The following is a 21,780-nucleotide window of genomic DNA, read 5'->3' as shown; positions in this document are numbered from 1 at the left end:
TACATACATTTTAAGAGACAGAGAGTTATAAAAAGAAACACTTTGACTTTGGTATGTGTATTTTTATCGGAAGAATTGAAATTCTTAAAAGACAAGACTTTATATATATTTGGAATGTTTGATATCTTATTGAGAAATTTACAGACATATGTATACATACATAAATGGGAATTATTACTAATTATATAAATAAAAAATAAATAAAAATTGATATTTATTCAAAATGTGGAAACAATTTTAAAATTTAATTAACATATACGAAACTATAATGGAATAAAACAAAAATTATCTAAAAAAATTACAAAAATATTAAACTAATCCTTGAAAATAAATTACTATTTAAAACAAAAATTATTTATTTTCATATTTCATAATATTGTCAAATATACTATGTAACAGAATTATTGTGATTCTTGAAGTTTGCCTTGAACAAAATTGGAGGAGCAAAATTTTTGCAACAACTCAATTTTCCGATTTCGCTTAGAATATATACAGGGTGGGATAAAAAAACGGCAACAAAGTCAAACGCCATAACTTTTACATTTTTTTTAAAATTTTATTGAATGAAAGCAAAAAAATGTCGGAAATAGCTTCAAATTTTAGAATAAGTTTGGATTTGTTCGAATTGGTTACCTTTGGCACGAATTATGGCCTTCAAACGGGTAAAGAAACCGTCACACGCTACCCGAATGTTGCTCTGCGGCATTTTGGCCCATTCTAGGCGAAGCGATTGTTTGAGGTGATCGACACTTTGGTATTTTTGCAACAACTCGATTTTCCGATTTCGCTTAGAATATATACAGGGTGGGATAAAAAAAACGGCAACAAAGTCAAACGCCATAATTTTTACATTTTTTTTTTAAATTTTATTGAATGAAAGCAAAAAAATGTCGGAAATAGCTTCAAATTTTAGAATAAGTTTGGATTTGTTCGAATTGGTCACCTTTGGCACGAATTATGGCCTTCAAACGGGTAAAGAAACCGTCACACGCTGTCCGAATGTTGCTCTGCGGCATTTTGGCCCATTCTAGGCGAAGCGATTGTTTGAGGTGATCCACACTTTGGTATTTTTGCAACAACTCAGAAGACCTCCTTAGGATATACAGGGTGCGATAAAAAAAACTGCAACAAAGTCAAATGCCATAATTTTTACATTTTATTGAATGAAAGCAAAAAAATATCGGAAATAGCTTCAAATTTTAGAATAAGTTTGGATTTGTTCGAATTGGTCACTTTTGACACGAATTATGGCCTTCAAACGGCTAAAAATAACCATCACACGCTGCCCGAATGTTGTTCTGCGGCATTTTAGCCCATTCTCGGCGAAGCTATTGCTTGAGGTGATCGACACTTTGGTATTTTTGCAACAACTCGGAAGACCTCCTTAGGATATACAGGGTGAGAAAAAAACTGCAACAAAGTCAAACGCCATAATTTTAAAATTTTATTGAATAAAAGAAAAAGATGTCGGAAATAGCTTCAAATTTTAGAACAAGTTTGGAATTGTTCGCAATGATCACCTTTGACACGAATTGTGGCCTTCAAACGGCTAAAAAAAACCGTCACATGCTGCCCGAATGTTGCTCTGCGGCATTTTGGCCCATTCTCGGCGAAGCGATTGCTTGAGGTGATCGACACTTTGGTATTTTTTAGTGCTAACCTTGCATTCCAAAATGTTCTAGTCACAATATTCCAACGGATTGGTATCCGGAGACTTTGGTGGCCATTGTGTGCTGGAAATGAAGCGAGGAACCTCATTTTGTAACCATTCTTGGGTGGAGCGTGCTGAGTCCTGTTGAAATGTCCAAGGTCTGCAGCCAAAATGTTTGCGTGCCCAATGCTTTAATACACCCTCCAGAATATTTTCACGGTAATATTCGGCATTTATTCTGATGCCTCGATTAATACGAGCGGAGAGTGGCCATCAGCTGTTATGGCGGCCCACACCATCACCATGGCCGGCGCTTGAGTTCTGGTGGCCAACCGAAGGTGCACATTTTCAGCTGACCTCCTCGGCAAGTAAACACGATCATTTTGTTTGTTTTCAAACTGCTGGACAACGAATGTTTTCTCATTGGAGAAAACCAAATTCGGCATTCGGCAGTTCACCACTTTCGGCCAAGCGAAGCAACTCTTTATCTCTTTTGAGTCTATTTTCTTTCTGTAGCGGTGTAAGTTCTTGAAATTTCAATGGCTTTTCCCCGAGCTCATATTTCAATATTTGCCGAATGGAATATTGCGATATGTCCAGATCACGAACCATTTTTCGGCCACTGCGACGCGGGTTTCGATCAAGTGGCTTCTTTACTTGTTGTATTCTTCCGTCCACTTTCTTGACGTCGGGCTACGCTACCAGTATCACGGTAACGAGCGATGGTACGAGACACAAAAGATTTATTCACATTTAAATGCTGGAGTGCTCTAACGATAAGCACTTGTGGGTTTCCAGCGAAATATAAAGAAATCACACTGTCACGCTTGAATTCCATCACGAATAACATTTTTTTTAGAAAATTCTAACCAAAATGCTTTTGTACGCTTGTAAACAATATAATGAGCTGTCACTGGGATAATTTTAACAGCTGTCGGACGAGTGGCTTAGAAATGACAGCAGTCTGAAGTTGGTTGCAGTTTTTTCATCTCACCCTGTATATCTCAGATTTGCCTTTTATTGTTGAAATATCAGCCCAAGTAGTATGGAATTTTTCGCATACGATCAAATGAAGGCTGTAAATAAGGATGTCAAATATGGTCGAAATCAGTTCAGATATAGCTCCCGTACGCCTCCGCGGCCGTAATATGCCCTCTGTTACTACGATATTTGGGAAAATGTATCAAATACAGCTCAGAAATATAATAATAATTTTAACAGCTGTCGGACGAGTGGCTTAGAAATGACAGCAGTCTGAAGTTGGTTGCAGTTTTTTCATCTCACCCTGTATATCTCAGATTTGCCTTTTATTGTTGAAATATCAGCCCAAGTAGTATGGAATTTTTCGCATACGATCAAATGAAGGCTGTAAATAAGGATGTCAAATATGGTCGAAATCAGTTCAGATATAGCTCCCGTACGCCTCCGCGGCCGTAATATGCCCTCTGTTACTACGATATTTGGGAAAATGTATCAAATACAGCTCAGAAATACCTTTGTCAAATTTTATCGAGTTCTGTTCAGATTTGATATACATCTTTATCCGATTTCAAGTTAATTGTGCACCGAATATAATATCATATAAGCCCGAATTGAAAAGACACAAATGCCTCGGCCCCCATATAACGGTACCCCCGATATAAGATATTTTGATGATTTTAGCCACATTTTTCAATGGAATTGTATGAAAATACACACAAGCAGTTCTTTGCCAGCACTTTACTCCCTGAAAGAGAATTGTCTATATAGGTCCACTATATCGTATATCGGTACACCCCGATATTCGGTATTTTGATAATTTTAGCTACATTTTCCAATGGAATAGTCTGAAAATCCACACGAGGAGTTCTTTGTGAGCACTTTATCTCTTGAAAGAGAATTGTCTATATAGGTCCACAGTATCTTATATCCCCATATAACGGTACCCCCCGATATTCGGAATTTTGATGATTTTAGCCATATTTTCCAATGGAATGGTCTGAAAATTCACACAAGGAGTTCCTTGTGAGTACTTTATTCCTTGGAAGATAATTATCTATGTAGGTCCACGATATCCTATAGCCCCCATATAACGGTACCCCCCGATATTCGGTTTTTTATGATTTTAGCCACATTTTTCAACGGAATTGTCTGAAATTCTAACAAGAAGTTCTTTGTGAGTACTTTACCCCTAGACATAGATTTGTCTATATTGGTCCACAATATCGTACATCCGCCCATATATCTGCACCTTCCGATATTAGGTATTTTAAAGATTCTAAGAGAACTTTTAATGGATTTTATTTTATTATTTTTTTAAATGTCTTTATTCGTTCCAAATGGTGGAGGGTATGCAAATTCGGCCCGGCCGAACTTACTGCCTTTTACTTGTTTATTATACTCTACATCATATAGTGGTAAGGGTATTATGCATTTGTGCATTTGTTTGGAAGCGAGATAGACCCATAGTTACTTTTGAGAATCTGTCCGTCCGTCCGTCTGTCCATGTATTCTTGTTAAAAAATGCAGGTCGCATTTATTATCCAATTGAGATTGCTTGGTCCAAGGGCGAACCCTATTGAAATTGGTGAGAATCAATTCAAATTTAGATATAGCTCCCATATGTACCCCAAAAGTACCGCAAATGACCAATATCAGTCCAAAAGAACTGAATTTTTGGCATATCCGACCGAATTCAGTCTTGAAGCAAGAACATCAAATTTGGTGAAAATCGGTCAGATATAGCTTTAGCTCCAATATATATATTTGGTACATGAATGATATTTGGTACAAGATATCAGACACATAAACAAGTGTGTCAATATCGATTTAGATTTGGATATAGCTCCCATATATATCTTTATCCGATTTCAAGTTTATTGTGCACCAAATGGCTAATATAAGCCCAAATGGACTGAATTTTGGCACTTCAGCCTAAAAACAAGTGCTTCAAATTTTGGGCGAAAATCGGTTCAGACATATCCATAGCTCCCATATATATGTTTCATTCGATTTGGTGTTAAAGCCACTCACATGCGTAAAATGTACTCCACAACAGTGATGTTCGCTACAGAGCATCAGTTACTGCTCGAAAATACCTCTGCCACATTTTATCCAGATCGATTCAGGTTGTTATATAGCTTCGATATACATCATCATCCGATTGTACGCTTATTGCTCACCCAAATTGAATAGATTTTTTTCATATTCAAACGAATTTTACCATTCGGTAAAATAAAATTCCAAAAAATATTTTTTTTATACCCTCCACCATACTATGGAGGGTATATTAATTTTGTCATTCCGTTTGTAACTCCTCGAAATACTCATGTCAGACCCAACAAAGTATATATATTCGTCTGTCTGTCTGTTGTAATCACGCTATCTTTCGAACAAATTGAGATAGAAGGCTAAAATTTTGCACACATGTATATTTTCCCAGTAGGCAGGTTAAGTTCGTAAATGGGCCATGTAGGTCCACGTTTGGGTATAGCCCCCATATAACGGTACCTCCCGATATTCGGTATTTTGATGATTTTAGCGACATTATTCACCGAAATTATTTCAAATTTGGCATTTGAAGTTCGTAACGGATACTACAGCCTAAGACAGAAAATTATCTGTGCAGGTCCACGTCTTCGTGTAGCCCCCATATAACGGTACCCCCCGATGTTCGGTATTTTGATGATTTTAGCGACATTGTTTACCGGAATCGTTTCAAATTAGGTATTTGAAGTTCGTAATGGATACTACATCCTAAATCAAAAAATGAGCTATATAGGTTCACATCTTCATATAGCCCCCATATAACGGTACCCCCCGATGTTCGGTATTTTGATGATTTTAGCGACATTGTTTACCGGAATCGTTTCAAATTTGGTATTTGAAGTTCGTAATGGATACTACATCCAAAGTCAAAAAATGAGCAATGTAGGTCCAAGTCTTCATATAGCCCCCATATAACGGTACCCCCCGATGTTCGGTATTTTGATGATTTTAGCGACATTATTTACAGGGATTGTTTCAAATTTCGCATGTGAAGTTCGTAATGGATACTTCAGCCCATGCCAGAAAATTGTCTGTGCAGGTCCACGTCTTCGTATAGCCCCCATATAACGGTACCCCACATATTCGGTATTTTGATGATTTTAGCTACATTATAAACAGATTTTTCTTCAAGTTTCGCATTTAAATATTGTAATAATTTATGACAAAAGTTGCCTATGCAGGCCCACGTCGTCGTATAAGCATTCGGTATTTTTAAGAATTTAACAGAATTTTTAACGGGTTTTATTCTTTGGAAATTGCTAAATTTGTACCAAATGGTGGAGGGTATTAAAAGTTCGGCCCGGCCGAACTTACAGCTTTTTTACTTGTTAATATTATCCTTATCGAAGTCTTCTACTTCACATGAATTCCCAATATAAACTTTTTTGTTACGGGAGCTCTACTTTTGACCTTTCATTACTGGTTCTCATTGTTTCATGGAAAGAATCACCAAAATAATGTTGCATGGTATAATTCCAAACTCATCATATTCATCACTAAAACAAAACAAAAAAATGTTCTTTTCGAGTGAAATGCTTTAAATGCAAATTAATAAATTTAAATTAAATTAAATTAGATAAATGAAAACAATAATGATTTCGGTCTCCTGTGTGACGTTAAATTAACAAAAAGAGAAAACTACAATTTATTCTAGATCTAGATTTTAGATTCTAGATCTCAAGAAATTACAATTCCAAAATAACAAAAAAAAAACAATCCATTTTAGTGCTCATTACAAACAAAATCGAAATAAGTTTTGTGTTTTTATCTCGATTTTAATTGCAAAAAAAAAATGTCTTCGACAAAGAATGAAATCTATCATTGGGTACTACGTGTGTGTCTTTCCTAAAAAAAACAACAAGGTTTTGTAGATATGCAATTGTATAAAGTGTATTATGTATTAACTTTAATTAATTTACTAACAAATATTAAACAGAAAAAATAAATAACTGTTCTTTCAATTGTAACCGTAATGAAAACAAACCAATTAAAAATGAGCAATAAAATGCAAAGAGAATATTTTTTGTTTGTTTTTTGAAATTTAGGTGTATAATAGTATATTACAAATCAAATTAAAAGTAATAAAGAAAAATAACAATGTATACCAAAAAAAAAAATTATGTGGAGTTTTATTTCAAACAAGTTGGAAGAAACCTTTAACTGTCGAGGTGAAAGTTTGGGACGTATTTTATTACGTGGTGTTAATTGTTAGCACTTTTCGAATTCACTTTTTTTAATGTCGAATTTTCTTATTTTTAGTTTCGAAGATTTGGACCAACAGCCTCAGATTTTTTAGTTTATCGTGCTAACTCTGTACCGCTGTTCCCAATCGGGGCTGTCATAGAAACCAATTTTGTCACTATTGGTTTTAAATACGACAAGAAAAAATGATTTGGTGTCATGAAAATCAATGTTATCGGTTTTATTTTCGAATTAGAATTTTATCGGTTTTGGTTGTCATAGAAGCCAATGTTATTGGTTTTGTTTTTGGAAATAAACCAAGTTGCTTAGAGCTGTCACTTTTCATTTGCTTTGGATTTTTTAAACAATTTTAAAGGATATTCAAAGGACTAAAAATGTGGATTTTTTAAATAATTTTTAAAGGACTAGAAACTTGGATTTTTTAAAGAATTTTTAAAGGATATTTAAAGGACCATAAACGTGGATTTTTTAAAGAATTTTTTGGTAAACGTGGATTTTTTTAAAGAATTTTTAAAGGACTATAAACGTGGTTTTTTTAAAGAATTTTTAAAGGAATATAAACGTGAATTTTTTCAAAGAAATTTTAAAGAAATATAAACGTGGATTTTTTTAAAGAATTTTTAAAGGAATATAAACGTGGATCTTTTTAAAGAATTTTTAAAGGACTATAGACGTGGATTTTTTAAGAATTTTTAAAGGACTATAGAAGTGGATTTTTTAAAGAATTTTTAAAGATTTTTTAAAGGACTATAAACGTGGATTTTTTAAAGATTTTGTGAAGGACTATAAACGTGGATTTTTTAAAGATTTTTTAAAATATATTTTAAGGACCATAGACGTGGATTTTTTAAAGATTTTTTAAAAGATATTTTAAGGACCATAAACGTGGACTTTTTAAGGATTTTTTAAAAGATATTTTAAGGACCATAAACGTGGACTTTTTAAGGATTTTTTTAAGAATTTTTAAAGGACCATAAACCATAAATCTGCAATGCAGCTTTATGAGTAAGTTCACAATAAAAAAATTTACTTACGTTATCTCCGGCAACTCCAGTGGGTTGCTGAAATCTCTAAGAGCTTTTCTCGTCACCTTTTCTGAGCGTTCTTCGACCAACAACACAAAAACTACCACTGCTGATGCCATCTTACTTATTCCTTACTTACTTACGACTTATTCCTTTTTTATTTACTTTACTTTTACTGATATTTCAATTTCAAATAAACAAACAACACGTGTAAGCAACATCAGCTGTTTCGAACATTGGTTTTATATACATTCGAAATTGACAAAACCAACTTGGTTTCATGACACCAAATGAAACCGACATTGGTTTACAAAAACGACAATAATCTAAACCGACATGGTTTCTGTGACAGCCCTGAATAACTTGACTCATTATTTTTTAGCTTATTGGAAATCAATATACAGGATAAGATAAAAAAACCTCAACAAAGTCAAACGCCATAATTTTTACATTTTTTTTTAATTTTATTGAATGAAAGCAAAAAATGTCGGAAATAGCATCACATTTTGAACAAATCTAAACTTAGAATAAGTTTAAAATTTGCCACCTTTGGCACGAATTATGGCCTTCAAACGACCAATGAAACCGTCACATGTCATGTTGCTCTGCGGTATTTTAGGTCAATTCCCGGCGAAGCGTTTGCTTGAGGTGATCGACACTTTGGTATTTTTTTTCTTCAAAATATTCCAGACACAATAGTCCAACGGATTGGTATCCGAAGATTTTGGTGGCCATTGTAGGCTGGAAATGAAGCGAGGAACCTCATTTTGCAACCATTCTTGGGTGGCGTGTGCTGAGTCCTGTTGGAATGTCCAAGGTCTACGGCCAAAATGTTTGTGTGCCCAAGGCTTTAGTACACCCTCCAGAATACTTTCGCGATAATATTCGGCATTTATTCTGATACCACGATCGATTAATACGAACGGAGAGCGCCCACACCATCACCATGGCCGGCACTTGAGTTCTGGTGCCCGAAGGTGCACATTTTCAGCTGACCTTTCTGCCAAGTAAACAAGATCGTTTTGTTTGTTTACAAACTGCTGGACAGCGAATGTTTTCTCATCAAGGAAAACCAAATTCGACAGTTCACCTCTTTCGGCCAAGAGAAGCAACTCTTTAGCTCTTTTGAGTCAATTTTTTTCCGCTGCGGTGTATGTTCTTGCACTTTCTGGAATTTCAATGACTTTACCCCGAGTTCATTTTTCAATATTTGCCGAATGGAATATTGCGATATGTTCAGCTCCCTATCCATTTTCCATTTTCTTCCGTCCACTTCCGCTTCCTTGACGTCGGGCTACGCTACCAGTATCACAGTAACGAGCGATGGTACGAGACATAAAAGATTTATTCACATTTAAATGCTGGAGTGCTCTAACGATGTGAGGCCCTTGTGGTTTTCCAGCCACTATCACACTTGAATTCCATCACGAATAATTTTTTTCTGGAAAATTCTCACCAAAATGCTTTTGTACGCTTGTAAACAATATAATGAGCTGTCACTGGAATAATTTTAACAGCTGTCAAGCGAGTGGCTTTGAAATGACAACAGTCTGAAGTTGGTTGCTGTTTTTTCATCTTACCCTGTAATTATACTAAATGATACTAAATTTGGTATTGATTGAAGAGATATGGCTGGAATACCGAAATTTGATTTGATGAATTCGAAGTCTCTGTTATTATCTGGAATTGAGATATGGAGTGGTTTTGGAAATCGATACCATGAGCGTACGAAAGGTGCATTGAGTGAAGGGATAAAGCTGAAATGCTGTAATTTGATATTAAGGTCACTGTTGGTGTCTTTAGTTTATACAAGGAGCTGGCTTTGGAAATGCGTACAAGTGCAAAATGCCACAAAGTGTGTCGTTTTGTGTTGGGATTGAGATGGAATGGATGGACATCCGACGTATAACTTCACAAAATGTTTTGTAATTAATTTGGAATTGGGTCTTAGGATAGAGGTGGAGTTCTGATATTTGATATGGATGGTTTACATAGGAAGAAAATTAGACGTGAATACATTGTGCAGTGGTTTGACTAACATTCTCCGCGGTAAACTTCAAATGAAAGATTTTGAAGACTTTTTGGTGTAAGAGATAAACATTTTCCTATTATTCTTCCCGAAAAGGAAAAACCTTAAATAATATATTAAATCTTAAAAGTCTAAAAACTTAGTAAAATGTATGAAGTGTTGATAATAAATGTTTTCTCAAACTGAACAAATTTGAGTACTAAAAAACCTAACGAAACAAATCAAAAATTTTAAGGTGGACTTTTCGAAGTAGCGGGTACGGTACTGTCTAGTAGAGTTGTTCCAATCTAGTTCGATCGAACGAACTAGTTCCTTATCTAGTTCCGTGGACTCCTACCGTTTTTTATGAAAATTCTACGTATGAGTGATATGAAATACACTGGTGACCAAAACTAAAGCAACTAAAATTGCAAAGACAATAAATGTCATGAAACTTTTACAAAAATTAACAAATCGTAATTATTTTCCAGTTTTAAATGAGGTCTTTAATTCACATTTAAGAAACTAAAAATAAAAATACAAAAATAATTTTGAACGAAAAATAATATATGGAAAACTAAAATGACCCAATTATTTTATTTTGTTGCATGAACTTCCATGGGGGCTTCCGGATGGGGAGAGTGGTCTTCGTCTGAGACACGGGAGTAATCCGTGTTTGCGGGAAAAAGGGGGTGGCCACAGTTCAGAAAAGGGGGAAATTGTTAAAGATGAGCGGTATATAGAGGAATCCACTGGTGGGCATAAACCCTTATTTGGGGGTGGTAAGTTGGATCTGCACCCCAGGGCTGTGAATGTTCTCAGCTTTTCAAATGTAGTTAACAATTAAATTCTTGTGTTGATAGTCTGTAATAAAAATAGTCGGCTTGAGCGTTCAAAGTTACTTCTCGCTTGCTAGACTTGCCAACTATGATTATTCGTGCCTGCAAGAGAGTGGGTTAATATAAAAAGTAACTTACTAAATGCAATGACCATTTAAGGGAACGCATGGAAGAGAACAAAAAAATGTAACATAAAGAGTAGTAATGAAAATAGATGGCAGTAAGGCAGGAAAGGGGTATGAAAAAAGATGAGAATTTTCGAATATGAAAGGGTAAACTCCATTTTAATTTTATGCAAAGAATTTTAGGTTGAGAGTGCAAATAGGGTGATTTTGGCGCAATGACTCAAGAGACAAGTATGTAAAAATATGGCGTTTTAGCTTGGGAAGAGATATGGGGTATAAAAGAAAAAAAAAACCTTAACCAAGGAGAAGGTTGAGTCAGTTGTGCAAAGAATCGTGCGGTGTTCAATAATTTAGTAGTGCTTAAAGAAGTACAAAATTTTTTTTGCTAAAAATAATAGAAGTTTAAATGTGAGTGTGGAATAAATTAATTTGTTTATTAAATAAAATATGATATATGATATATTAAAATTTAGTTTAAATTTCTGGCCTCGCTGGAAGATATCTGGATGTGTGTGCTGAAAATAAAAGTAAAAGGATATATTAAAGATTTGTTAAGTAAGTGGTAATAGGAATAAGGAAATTAGATGTTTAATGTAAAGGTGTTTTTAGATGAAGATTGCCTGAGTGAGCGAGTGACCACAGAGTCGTTACCCAGGAAATAAGACACACAGGGCTGGGAGATAAAGCACACTCTTAAACAAATCACACCGCACCAAGAGACTACCTAAGAAGTCTTGCACTAAGACTGACCGAGGGGCTTCATTTTTGTGGATGGTGGTTGATACCCGAAGATCCGAATAAAAGTTCCACCATAGCCGAAAAAGGACTACAGGCCCCAAAATGAATAAGTATAATGGTGTAGTAAGAAGATAATATTTTTAAAACCTTAAAGTACTCGCTAATGATTTAATAACATACCTCAAAATCAGAGTTGTAAAGAATTGAAGAAGTGAAACAGGTCCTGAGAGAAGACGGAAAAAGTTAAGGACAATAAAATTAATAGTAAAAGTACCTTCTGATATTCAGATAAAAAAAATATACTGAAACTAAAGAACCAAAACAAAATCACACGTATCAAAAAGGAGAGAAGGAGATAATCTAAGTTAGGTTTAAGGATTGAATTTTAATATATCTAATTTTAAGTTTTAAGAGTAGGTTATGTATTTGTATCGTTAGTATAGGTAAAAAAAAAATGTTAGATGAGATATACAAAGTCATTTGTTTTTAAATAGGAATTTTTGGTACGAATGAACCATCTCATTACTAGCCTAAGTGAGCTCTTTTAGGCAGGAAATTTTTCGTTAGATTTACGGCCAACAAATGGGCAAACCTTTGGACTTTGTAGGTCTCTGAGTTTTTTTCAGTGTAACATAAATAATTTTTTGGTTTGTCAATTTAATGTTGTATTTTTAGTATACTTAAATATAAAAATATCAGCGTTCTAGCGCCAAATATGGAACACTAAGTGTCGTCAATTTTGGGGATGATTCCGTAAGGTAAACTAAACTGGTATGTGTTTGTAAAAATGTTGTGGGGCTTTGTAATAAAAATTGGACGGATGTTATAAGCCTAGGTTGGGAGGGCCAGTGTGAGACAGATTCACCAAGTCTCTAGTGCAGAAAGGGGTTTGTGATTTTGAGTAAAGTGATACCTTCTTTTTTGTTCAGGTTCAAAGGGGACTGAGTGGGTTGGAACTCTACCTGAGTTGCACTGAGCAGCCGAACAGCTCGTCCCAAATCCTTCACAGGAAAGAACCATAACAGATGGCGCCCAAGCAAATGATACAGGATCGAGTATCCTAAATTAAGGATGCAGGCCTAATTCGGGCGTGGAATGACAGCAAGCCACGCAATAAGAAAACAAAAGATAATTACAATAAACTTTTGGGAATAGTCCGATTTTAGCGAGGACCGGAAGAGAATGCAACCAAAATTTTGAAATAAGTATTTTGATAATGTGCCTAATGAGTAGAGGAAATTGCTGAACTGAAGACTATATCTCACCATTTACCATAGGATAAGTGCAATATCCGTTAGTTCAAGTGTGACAGCGTTTAGTATTGTATGATGCCTATTAAGGAATGTCATACCCAAATAGTATAACAGTTTCCAAAATGCAGGTATTACAATATCCTCTCAGGACTTAAGTCCCGGGACAGTGTTTTGAATATCTGGAAAGAAAAAAATCGTGAGATCTTTTCTTGACAACGATAGTATGAAGAAATGCCACGGGTGGAAACGAATTACCAGATTTAGAATGTAATATGATGGCAAGATCCATGTCTGCACAAATCCCGTAAGGGAACACTGTAAGAAATATGTAACTTACACGATTATGAAATAACATAACACACAAACCAGTTTACCGTGAAGGATGAATCCCCATAGCTAAGTACTGAAAGTAACAAAAAAATAGAATTATAGTTGTGGAATAACAAAAAAAAATTTGATTCAAAATTATAGATAAGAAATTATATGAATGAGTGAAGTCAGGAGAAGTACAAGGCAGAAGAGAACTCGACCCAGTTCTTTTGATCATTTTAAAGCACCACATCCAGTAGATCGAAAATATCGAAAAGACAGGACGGGCTTAAGAATGGCTACGCAACAAATGGAGGATTCGAGAATATGGGATATGTCAGGCACTATAAATGCCTCGAATAGGAATGGAAGCCAAAATCCACAAAATGTTAGGCCACAAGTAGAACCGAATACAAATATCCATGAGGAATTAGATCCCTCTGTGCGTAATATGGTGACACAAAGTGTCGAAGGAGTACAACAAAGCCTAAATACGATGGTTAAGGAGACAGTGGCCAAAGAAATGACACGAGTGTATGAAATGATTTCACAAATAAATGATAGCGTGAGAAATTTAGCCGCGGAGAGGCAATCGAGTGGTTGTAGGCCGGATAGTGAATATAATCATAGACCGGATAGGAATGTTCAGTCTGGATCACAACCTAGTGTAGATACGGGCAACACCAGAACTCGCAATACACCGCAGCCAGTACAACCATTGGGAAATTGGCCAATAATCGAAAATAGAAGATGCAGAGTGGAGAAATTTGGTGTAAACTTTGACGGAAATCAAAATAAATTATCTGTGGAAGATTTCGTTTTTCGAATTGAGCACCTCCAGTGGAGCAACCAGTTGTCATGGGCAGAAGTATTACGCGATTTTCACTTGTTAGTTTCTGGTGAAGCACAAGAATGGTACTGGTTGCAGTTAAAGAGTGGGAAGATAGGAACTTGGGAACAATTGAAGCAAGCCTTGTTTAGTCGATATAGAACACCGAAATCATATTTAGAGGCCACCAGAAACCTGTTGGATAGAAAACAACAACCTGGGGAGTCAGTAGATGGTTTTTTTCATTCTTTCAACTTATTGTGCTCAAAAATAGAACATCCTATAAGTGAATTTGAACTGGTGAGAATAGCTAAGAGTAATTTGAAGGAAAGTTTAGGCAGAATAGTTTTTCCCATGTTCGTTTCGTCCATAGAACAATTGAGGATTGCCTGCGCTGAAGCGGAAAGGAATTTCCTAAGGAAAGATAATAGATATGTACCTCCACACTCAGCGAGATTGGTAAGGCAAGTTAATGAGGCCAGTATAGAAATTCATAGAATGAATGATGATCAAAACGAGCAAGAAATTGCTGCGATGGGAGTAATGGTAACATGTTGGAACTGTCAGAAGACAGGCCATGTTTTCAAGGACTGCATATCGACGGAAAGACACATATTTTGTTACCGTTGTGGTAAAGCTGACACTATTACCCCATATTGTCAGAAATGTAAGTCGGGAAACGGGAAGAGGAACGTGGTCAAGGCAGGGAACCAGCGTTCGGGAGAAGCTACTGCCAATCAGATCCAACAGTAGTATCACAACCAATGAGGGATTACAAAAAGTTGCGCCATTATCTTCCTCCAGAAATTAGAAAACAAAATTATGAGATAATAAAATCTAGAATATTCGGAGAAATTGAAAGGAGTAACGAAGTAAACTTAGAAGATAATTTAGTAGCACAGAACTTCAAACAGGTACCGGCACGTAAATCCCCATCAAGAAAGATTTTAAAGCTCAGGAAACAACACAAGGAAAGGAAACGAGTCTGTAGAAATGTAGCAGAGGCAATAGGGAAATTTGGGAGAAGTAATGGAGACGATCCAAGACCCTACGCCGATTTCAAAATAGGTGACGTTAGATTCAGGGGTTTATTAGATTCCGGAGCTACTATAAGTATCCTAGGAAAAGGATGTCGGGAGATGATAGACAATCTCGGGTTGGAAATCAATAAAATATTTTCGAATGTTCGAACAGCATCGGGACAAAAATTTCGAATAATAGGGAATATAGAAATGGATGTCCAATATAAAAATAAAGTTCAAAAGGTACTTTTTTATTTATGTCCAGATTTGGACCAAGCTGTGTACCTCGGAATAAATTTTTGGACGACTTTTGGATTAGCCCCGGAGGTGCTAGAAGCGAATGAATTGAATGAGGAAAATGTTCCCAGCCAATTCGAAAATTTAGAAAATGAACATAAAAGAAACATGCATGAGTTGTCAAGAGAACAAGAGCAAAAACTACAAACTGTTGTCAAAAAATTTCCGTCTTTCGAAAGCAAGGGCCTTGGTAGGACCCATGTGGAGAAGCATATAATAAAATTGGTCGAAGGAGCCGTGCCAGTAAAGGATAAGCATTATCCGATATCCCCGGCGGTACAGGAGTTGGTTTATGCAGAAATAGATAAAATGTTAGAGTTAAAGGTAATAGAGGAGAGCGAGAGTGCTTGGAGTAACAGGACTACGATTGTACGGAAACCCGGAAAAAACCGACTCTGCTTGGACGCACGGAAATTAAATGCTCTGACCGTAAAAGATGCGTATCCCCTTCAAAATATTGAGGGAATTTTAAGCCGAATCGACCAAACGCAGTACATTAGTAGTGTAGATTTGAAACATGCATTTTGGCAGATCGAACTGGACGAGGAATCACGTCCGTATACGGCCTTTACGACGCCAGGTAGGCCGCTTTACCAATTTCGGGTGATGCCATTTGGGTTGTGTAACGCGGCCCAGCGTCTATGTCGATTGATGGACAAAGTGATTCCAGCCCGTCTCAAGGCAAATGTGTTTGTGTACCTAGATGATTTGCTCATAATAAATGCAGACTTCGAATCACATTTGGCCACGTTAGAAAAGGTAGCTGGTTGTTTGGATGAAGCAAATTTGACAATAGGTTTAAAAAAAAGTATGTTTTGATGTAAGGAACTAAAATATTTAGGATTTATAATCGGCGGAGGAGTGCTAAAAACCGACCCTGACAAGATAGCAGCAATTCATAGGATTAAGATTCCAAAATCCATAAGAGAGGTTAGGAGTTTCTTGGGAACGGCAGGATGGTACCGTAAATTCATAAAAAACTTTGCAAGTAAATCAGCAGCGTTGACCGATACCCTAAAAAAGTCTGTAAAATTCAAAATGACCCCTGCAGCCATCGAATCTTTCGAAGACCTAAAGCACGATCTGACCACGGCCCCAGTATTGAAACATCCAGATTTTACGAAGACATTTTTCATACAATGTGATGCTTCAGACGTGGGAATAGGGGCGGTTTTGTTTCAGAAGAGCGATGATGGAGAAGAAAATCCAATAGCTTACTACTCTCAGAAGCTTAATACATGTCAGAGGAATTACACGGTGACGGAAAAGGAATGCCTGGCAGCCGTGATGGCGATCAGACGTTTTAGACCATATGTAGAGCTTATGAAATTTACCGTGATAACTGACCATGCTAGTCTGAAGTGGTTAATGAGCCTCAAAGATTTGAATGGACGGCTTGCGCGATGGTCCCTTCAATTACAAGCGTACAACTTTGATATTGAGCACCGCAAGGGAAAAGATAATATTGTAGCGGATATGCTTTCTCGAACAGCGGTAATCGAGGAAATAATAGATACTGAAGATAGATTTGATTTTGAAACAGCGGAATTTGAGTCCAAAGAATATAGGGAATTGAGAGATGTAGTAGAAAAGAATAAGGTTAATCTACCAGACATAGAAGTTAGAAATGGTCTAATATTTAAGCGAACACGATATGACAACGAAGACTTGCAGGGTGAAACCCAGTGGAAATTGTGGGTTCCGGAGGCATTGACTCATGTATTAATTGAAAAGGCCCACGATGATAAAACCTCCGCTCATGGAGGAGCTGCCAAAACACTACATCGTGTGAAGAGGTTGTATTACTGGCCCAGAATGACATCTCAAGTTCAACAGTATATCTCCAAATGTCAAATTTGTAAAGAGACAAAATCTGCAAACTACAGGATGCAACCAACCATGGGGGGTGAAGTAATAACGGAAAGGCCTTTCCAAAAACTATACGTAGATTTTTTGGGAAAATATCCCCGAAGCAAAAATGGGAATGCCTATATTTTCGTGGTTCTAGATCATTTTTCAAAATTCATTTTTCTGAAGGCTATGAAAGAGGCGAACGCGAATGGTGTCATTGCATTCCTAGTCCAAGAAATTTTCCATAAGTTCGGTGTACCCGAAACGCTACACAGCGACAATGGTTCCCAATTTGTTTCAAAGGCTTTCAAAGACATGATAAGCGCATATAAAATCAACCATATTCAAACAGCACCCTACTCTCCACAGTCGAATGCGTCAGAGAGAGCAAATCGTTCAATTCTAGCGGCTATAAGGGCCTATATGGAATCTGACCACAGAGAATGGGATATATATTTAAGCGAAATAGAATGTGCTCTGCGTACGTCGATTCATAGCGCAACGAAAATGACTCCATTTTTTGCATTATTCGGTTTCGAAATGTTTACGCATGGCTCCGATTATAAGCTCGCCCGTCAATTAAAATCACTGTCAGATCATGAAATCAGTGGTTTTAGTAATGGCGAGCGAATGGAACTTATTCGAAATAAAATCGCACAAAATCTGCACCAGGCTTACGAAATGAGCGCGAAAAGATATAATATGAGAGCAAGGGTCATAAAATTTACACCGGGTCAGGAAGTTTTTAGACGGAATTACGTTCAAAGCGATTTTAGTAAATGTTTTAATGCGAAATTTGCAAAAAAATTTACAAAATGTCGAATAGTAAGGCCTATAGGGAGCAACATGTATGAGATTGAGGATTTGCAAGGTCGACCACTAGGTCTATGCCATGTCAAAGATATTAAAGTTTAGAAATCGGGGAGGGACGAGTCGCCATGTCTGAAAACTAAATATAGCCCATATAGTATCATAATTTTCAGCAAATATGTTGGGGTTTATAGAGTAATGTTGGTTACACAGGAATTTGCACAAGGAATAGCAGTCTGGTAGTGGGTGTAAACTCCATATTTGTGAGATGGAAGAAATAAATTAAACGTACCTGCAGTGCCCGGCTTGAGATATTCAGGGCGTGGGAATTCCCCACGTGAATCCGAACAGATTTCATTCAGTTCTGCACACCGCTGCTCTCCAGAAATCTTGCTAGCATCGGAGTTTTGTTGCATGAACTTCCATGGGGGCTTCCGGATGGGGAGAGTGGTCTTCGTCTGAGACACGGGAGTAATCCGTGTTTGCGGGAAAAAGGGGGTGGCCACAGTTCAGAAAAGGGGGAAATTGTTAAAGATGAGCGGTATATAGAGGAATCCACTGGTGGGCATAAACCCTTATTTGGGGGTGGTAAGTTGGATCTGCACCCCAGGGCTGTGAATGTTCTCAGCTTTTCAAATGTAGTTAACAATTAAATTCTTGTGTTGATAGTCTGTAATAAAAATAGTCGGCTTGAGCGTTCAAAGTTACTTCTCGCTTGCTAGACTTGCCAACTATGATTATTCGTGCCTGCAAGAGAGTGGGTTAATATAAAAAGTAACTTACTAAATGCAATGACCATTTAAGGGAACGCATGGAAGAGAACAAAAAAATGTAACATAAAGAGTAGTAATGAAAATAGATGGCAGTAAGGCAGGAAAGGGGTATGAAAAAAGATGAGAATTTTCGAATATGAAAGGGTAAACTCCATTTTAATTTTATGCAAAGAATTTTAGGTTGAGAGTGCAAATAGGGTGATTTTGGCGCAATGACTCAAGAGACAAGTATGTAAAAATATGGCGTTTTAGCTTGGGAAGAGATATGGGGTATAAAAGAAAAAAAAACCTTAACCAAGGAGAAGGTTGAGTCAGTTGTGCAAAGAATCGTGCGGTGTTCAATAATTTAGTAGTGCTTAAAGAAGTACAAAATTTTTTTTTGCTAAAAATAATAGAAGTTTAAATGTGAGTGTGGAATAAATTAATTTGTTTATTAAATAAAATATGATATATGATATATTAAAATTTAGTTTAAATTTCTGGCCTCGCTGGAAGATATCTGGATGTGTGTGCTGAAAATAAAAGTAAAAGGATATATTAAAGATTTGTTAAGTAAGTGGTAATAGGAATAAGGAAATTAGATGTTTAATGTAAAGGTGTTTTTAGATGAAGATTGCCTGAGTGAGCGAGTGACCACAGAGTCGTTACCCAGGAAATAAGACACACAGGGCTGGGAGATAAAGCACCCTCTTAAACAAATCACACCGCACCAAGAGACTACCTAAGAAGTCTTGCACTAAGACTGACCGAGGGGCTTCATTTTTGTGGATGGTGGTTGATACCCGAAGATCCGAATAAAAGTTCCACCATAGCCGAAAAAGGACTACAGGCCCCAAAATGAATAAGTATAATGGTGTAGTAAGAAGATAATATTTTTAAAACCTTAAAGTACTCGCTAATGATTTAATAACATACCTCAAAATCAGAGTTGTAAAGAATTGAAGAAGTGAAACAGGTCCTGAGAGAAGACGGAAAAAGTTAAGGACAATAAAATTAATAGTAAAAGTACCTTCTGATATTCAGATAAAAAAAATATACTGAAACTAAAGAACCAAAACAAAATCACACGTATCAAAAAGGAGAGAAGGAGATAATCTAAGTTAGGTTTAAGGATTGAATTTTAATATATCTAATTTTAAGTTTTAAGAGTAGGTTATGTATTTGTATCGTTAGTATAGGTAAAAAAAAAATGTTAGATGAGATATACAAAGTCATTTGTTTTTAAATAGGAATTTTTGGTACGAATGAACCATCTCATTACTAGCCTAAGTGAGCTCTTTTAGGCAGGAAATTTTTCGTTAGATTTACGGCCAACAAATGGGCAAACCTTTGGACTTTGTAGGTCTCTGAGTTTTTTTCAGTGTAACATAAATAATTTTTTGGTTTGTCAATTTAATGTTGTATTTTTAGTATACTTAAATATAAAAATATCAGCGTTCTAGCGCCAAATATGGAACACTAAGTGTCGTCAATTTTGGGGATGATTCCGTAAGGTAAACTAAACTGGTATGTGTTTGTAAAAATGTTGTGGGGCTTTGTAATAAAAATTGGACGGATGTTATAAGCCTAGGTTGGGAGGGCCAGTGTGAGACAGATTCACCAAGTCTCTAGTGCAGAAAGGGGTTTGTGATTTTGAGTAAAGTGATACCTTTTTTTTTGTTCAGGTTCAAAGGGGACTGAGTGGGTTGGAACTCTACCTGAGTTGCACTGAGCAGCCGAACAGCTCGTCCCAAATCCTTCACAGGAAAGAACCATAACAATTTTTATTTTAAAATAATTAAATTTTGGCTAGTAGTCGATAGCATCCATTATTTTTGATAGCAGCTGCACACCTACGAGGCATTGAATCTATAACACGTTCAATTTGATCCTTGGGTATGCTTTCCCAGGCACCCCGAATTCTTTAGAAAATATTGTGCTTATTTGATTCCGAATCTCGCTTGATCTTCCTACCTCCAAAGGTTTTCTATGGAGTTTAGGTCAGATGATTGTGCCGGTCATGACAAAACATCGATTTTTGACTCCCGCAACCAATATTTGACAAGTTTTGATGCAAGTTTGGGATCATTGTCATGCTGAAAAACCCTCAAATGAGCCGAATATTTTACTCAGCGTAAGGGAAAAACGTGATGTCCAACACATTTTTGTAAAAAAAAAACCGATCCATTTCATGGATAGGCCCAAGTCCATAGAAAGAAAAACAGAGCCACGCCATTTTTGACCCTCGCTCATGCTTCACTGTACCTTTGCAACACTGCGGCTTGAGTCCTTCATTTTTTTGGTAAAATTTGTCACGTCTGAGCCTTTAATATTAAACGTAGACTCATCCTAGAAATAATGCTTTTCCATTGAGCTTGATTCCACCTCATATTATCATTTCCGAAAGCCTTTTTGATTTTTTCAGATATAAATAGCTATTTTGATGTCTTACGGGCATGCAGACCAGCTGCCACTACTCGTATACGCACTGATCTCGAGCTTACATCCAATGATTGCTCTCTCGCCAATCCAGTTGAACTCTTAAATGGTTGTTTTTTGTATTTCTCTCACAATTTGTGGATCAGTACGGGCAAAGGTTTTTCACGGCTTCATCCGTTATAGACTGTTACTACTGATCCAGTTTCAAAAAACCGACTTAGTATACAGATATAATTATGAAATCACAGAAATATTTATGAAATATTTCTCGGAAATCATTTTCTGTGATATGTTGTTTTCATAGTTACTGATAATTTGCTGTTTTATTCATGTACTGTATTTACTTCTATCCATTTTTAAATTTTTTTGGGCAGTACTTAAAAAACGAAAAGAAAAACACATGCTGTTGTAAAAAACTTCTCAAAAAGGATTTATGACAAGCGAAATTGTCGAAGGAAGCAAAAAGCGATAAATATCACAGTAAAAACCACTGAAATTGCAGCGGTTATATGAATGTACAACAGAGTTGCTTTTGTTTTGTCCAAGCCAAAATCGAGTTAATTGAATTTACCATACATTATTTTTTATATAAAAATGAATTTT

At 36.2% G+C, this 21,780-nt stretch overlaps 1 long non-coding RNA gene across 1 annotated transcript; it reads left to right on the top strand.

The window, feature by feature from the left end:
* Positions 1-11,145: 11,145 nt before the first annotated feature.
* LOC109614205 (uncharacterized) lies at positions 11,146-12,336 on the top strand. Its single transcript, XR_002195437.2, has 3 exons — positions 11,146-11,285; positions 11,351-11,432; positions 11,487-12,336. It is a non-coding gene; the product is annotated as an uncharacterized LOC109614205 (long non-coding RNA).
* The last annotated feature ends 9,444 nt before the right edge of the window (positions 12,337-21,780 follow it).

The sequence above is a fragment of the Musca domestica genome, unplaced genomic scaffold (genome assembly GCF_030504385.1).
Source record: "Musca domestica strain aabys unplaced genomic scaffold, Musca_domestica.polishedcontigs.V.1.1 167, whole genome shotgun sequence".
Taxonomy (NCBI): Eukaryota; Metazoa; Arthropoda; class Insecta; order Diptera; family Muscidae; genus Musca; species Musca domestica.
This window is presented reverse-complemented; position numbering and strand designations above follow the sequence as displayed.